This window comes from Scyliorhinus canicula, chromosome 14 (assembly GCF_902713615.1).
Source record: "Scyliorhinus canicula chromosome 14, sScyCan1.1, whole genome shotgun sequence".
NCBI lineage: Eukaryota > Metazoa > Chordata > Chondrichthyes > Carcharhiniformes > Scyliorhinidae > Scyliorhinus > Scyliorhinus canicula.
In genome coordinates, this window is record NC_052159.1 from 94563940 (window position 1) to 94569939 (window position 6000).

The window sequence follows — 6000 nt, forward strand, 5'->3', positions numbered from 1 at the left end:
TATGCCTGGGTAGGTCGCACGTTCGGCTGCTCCTGCCGAAAATGGACTTTTGGGCACTTTTAAGGAGCCCCAGCAGCACTTGGTTGACGATTCCCGGTGTGAGAAGATGGCAGTAAGGTCCCCCCAGCACTGTATGGAGTGGACCAGGAGCGGTGCGGTCAAAAAAGGGGCATTAGAGAAGAGAGGAGAGCGGGTGCGAGAAAGCAAGATGGCGACATGTGCTCAATGGTCGCGGGAACAGCAAGAGTTTCTACGAAGCTGCTTTGCGGAATTGAAGGCAGAGATGTTGGCCCCTATGAAGGCGTCGACAGAAAGGCTGGTAGAGACCCAGAGGATGCAGGGGACAGCGATTAAAGAGGTGCAGCAGAAGGCCTCTGATAACGAGGACAAGATCCTGGGCCTGGCAGTGAAGGTGGAGGTACACGAGGCGCTCCATAAAAAGTGGCAGGAGAAATTCGAGGATCTGGAGAACAGGTTGAGAAGGAAGAATTTGCGGATTCTGGGTCTCCCTGAAGGTGCGGAGGGGTCGGATGCTGGGGCGTATGTAGCCACGATGCTGAGCACGCTGATGGGCGTGGGAGCCTTCCCGAGGCCCTTGGAGCTGGATGGGGCGCACGGAGTCCTGGCGAGGAGACCGAGGACGAATGAGCTGCTGAGAGCTGTGGTGGTGAGGTTTCATCGTTTCACTGACAGGGAGTGCGTCTTGAGATGGGCGAAGAAGGAGCGGAGCAGCAGGTGGGAGAATGCTGAAATTCGCATTTACCAGGACTGGAGCGCAGAGCTGGCCAAGAAGAGGGCAGGATTCAATCGGGCCAAGGCGGTTCTCCACGGAAACGGGGTGAAGTTTGGGCTGTTGCAGCCCGCGCGACTGTGGGTCACATATCAGGACCGTCACCACTATTTTGATACGCCGGACGAGGCGTGGACCTTTATCAAAAATGAGAAGCTGGATTCAAATTAGTGGTCTGTGGTATGTTTGGGGGATGTTGTGGAGTGGGAGAGGGTGATATTTGCCTTTCCATTTTTCTGTGCCGGCGCTGATCTGGGAGGGGTTGTTCCCCGCGTTTGGTGGGGGGAGAAGGGGCCGGGAACCCTGGGCCTCTGGGGATGGGGGTGAGGTTGTACGAGAATGGAGCTGCGCCATAGAGGGCGGGGTCAGCTCGGACTGGGAGCGCGGGTTTTATGTTCCCACAGAAAGAGAGGGGGCGGGGCCGGACGCAGGGAGGCGGTATTGGACTGGAGTCCACATTGGTTTGCAGGGAGTGTGGAGGGGGGGGCTTGGTTTTAGGAGGGAATTCTGCGGGGATCGGTGGTAGAGGCGGGAGCGGCATGAGTCAGCTGACTTACAGGAGTGCAATGGGGGGAGTAAGGGGGTCAAGCAATTGCTTGGCCGGGGGGGGGGGGGGGGGTGGGTACTGGGTTGCTGCTGTATTAACCGAGGGGTAGCTGGTCGTAAAAGGGAGAGTTGGGGCAGGGAGCCTCCACCTGGGGGGCTGGAAGGAGCGGGAGGCGTGTGCACGTGGCTGGCCCAAAAAAGGAGATGGCTAGTCGGGCGGGGGGGGGGGGGGGGGGGGGGGGGGGGGGGGGTAGTCCCCCGATCCGGCTGATCATGTGGAATGTGAGAGGCCTAAATGGGCCGGTCAAGAGGGCCCGGGTATTTGCGCACTTAAAGGAACGGAAGGCAGACGTAGCCATGCTTAATGCACGATCAATTGCACGAAAGACTCAGATTGGTACAACTGTGGCTTTATTACAGTCAGATGCGTGGCCTACTACTGCAGCTGGCGAAATGGCTGATCAGAAGGAGGACACGCATATTTATACGGCTCCTTGTGGTCGGAGCTAGCTGGCAGGGGCTACCGGCGAACCTGTAGTGCAGGTCCTACCTTACATCCCCTAATACAGGTGCACAGTGGTTCACCACATTCACCCCTGTTAAAAATGAGTCCGGCGGGGGGGGGCGTGGAACTATATTCAGTTTTGCAAATAATTTACAGTGGGGGGGGATTTTGATAGTCCGGTACCCCTCAGAGGTTAAATCGATCCGCTGCTTTGACGGTTCGCTGGGAGCGATGTAACGGTGGCGGCGATGGCAGTGGTGGCAGTGCTGGTGCCACCGACGTCGGTGCTGGCGGTGTTGGTGCTGGCCAGCAGTCGGATGACTCCGGGACCGTGCCAAAATCTTCCTCGTCCTCTTGTGTGTGCAGGGGAAGGAGGGATGGACCTGGTGGGGCTAATGTTGGGAGCGCTGGGGGAGGGGAGGGTGGCGCGTGGGTGGGGGAGTGAGTTGGAGTGGAACCTGAGGGAGCCAGGTCCCTGAGGGAGACAGTATCTTGGTGGCCATCGGGGAACTCCACGTAGGCATACTGGGGGTTGGCGTGGAGCAAGTGTACCCTGTCCACCAAGGGGTCCGCCTTGTGGAGTCGGATGTGCCTATGTAGAAGGACCGGTCCTGGAGCTGCGAGCCAAGTCGGGAGCGACACCCCGGATGTGGACTTCCTAAGGAAGGTAAAAACACGTACATGGGGTGTATTATTTGTGGCGGTGCACAGTAGTGACCGTATGGAGTGTAATGCATCAGGGAGGACCTCCTGCCAACGAGAGGCTGGGAAGTTCCTGGACCGGAGTTCCTGGCCCTCCAAACCGTCCCGTTCTCTCTCTCTACCTGCCCGTTTCCCCGGGGATTGTAGATGGTCGTTCTGCTGGAGGCGATACCCCTGCTGAGCAGGAACTGACGCAGCTCATCACTCATGAATGAGGATCCCCTGTCACTGTGGATGTAGGCGGGGAATCCGAACAGAGCGAAGATGGTGTTGAGGGCCTTGATGACGGTGGCAGACGTCATATCGGGGCATGGGATGGCGAAGGGGAACTTGGAGTATTCATCGACCACACTGAGGATATATGTGTTGCGGTCGGTGGAGGGGAGGGGCCCTTTGAAATCCACGCTGAGGCGTTCAAAGGGGCGGGAGGCTTTCACCTGGCGCGCGCGGTCTGGCCGGTAGAAGTGCGGCTTGCACTCCGCACAGTCCTGGCAGTCTCTGGTGACTGTCCGTACTTCCTCGACGGAGTAGGGCAGATTGCGAGCTTTGACGAGGTGGTACAGTCATGTGACCCCCGGGTGACAAAGGCTGTCATGCAGGGCCCGGAGTCGGTCTACTTGTGCGCTGGCACATGTACCCCGGGAAAGGGTGTCGGGGGGACTCATTGAGTTTGCCGGGGCGATACAAAATCTTGTAATTATAGGTGGAGAGCTCAATTCTCCACCGCAAGATTTTATCATTTTTGATCTTGCCCCGCTGCGTGTTCATGGAATCATAGAATTTACAGTGCAGAAGGAGGCCATTCGGCCCATCGAGTCTGCACCGGCCCTTGGAAAGAGCACCCTACCCAAGGTCAACGAGTAACCCCACCCAACACTAAGGGCAATTTTGGACACTAAGGGCAATTTATCATGGCCAATCCACCTAACCTACACATCTTTGGACTGTGGGAGGAAACCGGAGCACCCGGAGGAAACCCACGCACACACGGGGAGGATGTGCACACTCCGCACAGACAGTGATCCAAGCCGGAATCGAACCTGGGACCCTGGAGCTGTGAAGCCATTGTGCTATCCACAATGCTACCGTGCTGCCCCCTTGTTGTTGTTGAACATGAAGGCTACCGACCATTGGTCAGCGACGAGAGTGAATCTCCTGCCGGCCTGGTAATGCCTCCAATACCGCACAGCTTCAACGATAGCTTGGGCCTCTTTTCGACGGATGAGTGCCGAATTTCAGAGGCATGAAGGGTGCTGGAAAAGAATGCCATTGGTCTGCCTGCCTGGTTTAGAGTGGCGGCGAGGGCGACGTCTCAAGCGTCGCTTTCAACTTGAAAGGGGAGTGCCTCGTCTACTGCATGCATCCCGGCCTTGGCTATGTCTGCTCTGATCTGGGCGAAGGCGTGTTGTGCCTCGGCTGCAAGGGGAAATTGAGAGGACTGTATGAGTGGGCGGGACTTGTCCGCATAGTTTGGTACCCACTGGGCGTAGTAGGAGAAGAACCCCAGGCAGCGTTTGAGGGCCTTGGGGCAGTGGGGGAGGGGAAGCTCCATGAGGGGGCGCATGCGGTCGGGATGTGGCCCCAGAAGTCCGTTTTGGACGACATAGCCGAGGATGGCTGGGCGGGTCGTGCGGAACACACACTTCTCCTTGTTGTACGTAAGGTTGAGGAGAGTGGCGGTGCGGAGGAACTTAGCGAGGTTGGCGTCGTGGTCCTGCTGATCATGGCCACAGATGGTGACATTGTCTAGGTACGGAAACGTGGCCCACAAACCATACCGGTCGACCATTCGGTCCATCTCCCTTTGGAAGACCGAGACCCCGTTAGTGACGCCGAAGGGAACCCTAGGGAATTGATAGAGCCGACCGTCCGCCTCAAAGGCAGTGTATGGAATGTCCGATTTACGAATGGGGAGCTGGTGGTAGGCGGATTTCAGGTCAATTGTTGAGAAGACCCGGTACTGCGCAATCTGGTTGATGATCTCAGATATGCGTGGGAGGGGGTACGCGTCGAGCTGCGTGTACCGATTGATGGTCTGGCTGTAGTCCACGACCATTCTGTGTTTCTCCCCCGTTTTTACTACTACCACTTGAGCTCTCCAGGGGCTGTTGCTGGCCTCGATGATACCCTCCCGAAGCAGCCGCTGGACTTCGGACCTGATGAAGGCCTTGTCCTGGGTGCTGTACCGTCTGCTCCTGGTGGCGACGGGCTTGCAATCCGCAGTTAGATTGGCAAAGAGGGAGGGGGGGTCAACCTTGAGGGCCGCGAGGCCGCAAACGGTGAGTGGGGGTAGGGGCCCACCAAATTTGAGGGTGAGGCTCTGGAGGTTGCACTGAAAATCCAGGCCCAGCAATAGTACAGCGCAGAGGTTGGGGAGGACGTAGAGGCAGAAACCACTGAATTCTACGCCCTGGACAGTCAGATTGACCACGCAGAACCCTCGGATCAGGTGGGATCCGGAAGCCAAGGAGATCTGTTGGTTGGCGGGGTGGACCGCGAGGGAGCAGCGCCTTATCGTATCCGGGTGTATGAAGATTTCGGTGCTCCCGGAGTCCAGCAGGCAATAGGTCACGTGGCCGTTGATTTTCACCGTCGTCGAAGCGGTGGCCAGGTTGTGAGGATGAGACCGGTCCAGTGTCATCGAGGCGAGCTGCGAGTGGTCGTCCGAGGTTTCAGATGTAGAGCGTCGGCGACCCAGATCTGGCGTTCCAGCCCTGTGGGGAAGACAAAATGGCGGCGTCCGGGGGTCCTGTAGGGATCAAAATGGCGGCATCCATGGAGCGCGCGTTGCGGGGGCGGGGCAAGATGGTGGCGCCCATGGGCTGCACGTTGAGTGAGGGAGGGGAATGGCGGTGCCCACTGGCCGCACCTGGCCCTGGGAGGAGAAGATGGCCGCACCCGCTGGCCGCAAGTGGACCTGGGGGGAGAAGATGGCGGCGCCCACTGTTCGCACGTGGCCCCGGGAGGAGAAGATGGCGGCGCCCATTGTGCGTTCGGCAGGGGGAGGGGGCGATTGCGGGCGCGATAGTGGCGACTGCTTGAGCCGGGCAGCGTTGGCGGGGGTACTTCTGCTGACCGCAGAAGTAGCAGCGGGGACCCCCATGGTGCGCGGATTGGCGGGCGGCGCAGGCATATTGAGTCGGCAGGGCCCCAGCCAGGGGGGTCGTTTGCGGGGTCCAGGAGGGGTAGGACGGGTGGGCCGTACGGCAAGCGGGGTAGGCCTGGACGTTTCGAGATGCGAGCGTCATGGAGAGCGCTAAAGCTTTTGTCTCTGTTCAGTCGAGTGTGGCCCCTTCCAGCAGTCGTTGTCGGATGGGGTCCGACGCAATCCCCGTTACGAATGCGTCGCGCGTGAGAAGATTGGAATGTTCAGTGGCCGTAACGGCCTGACAGTCACAGTCCCGTACGAGTGGGATTAGAGCCCGCCAGAAGTCTTCGATAGACTCACCAGGGAGTT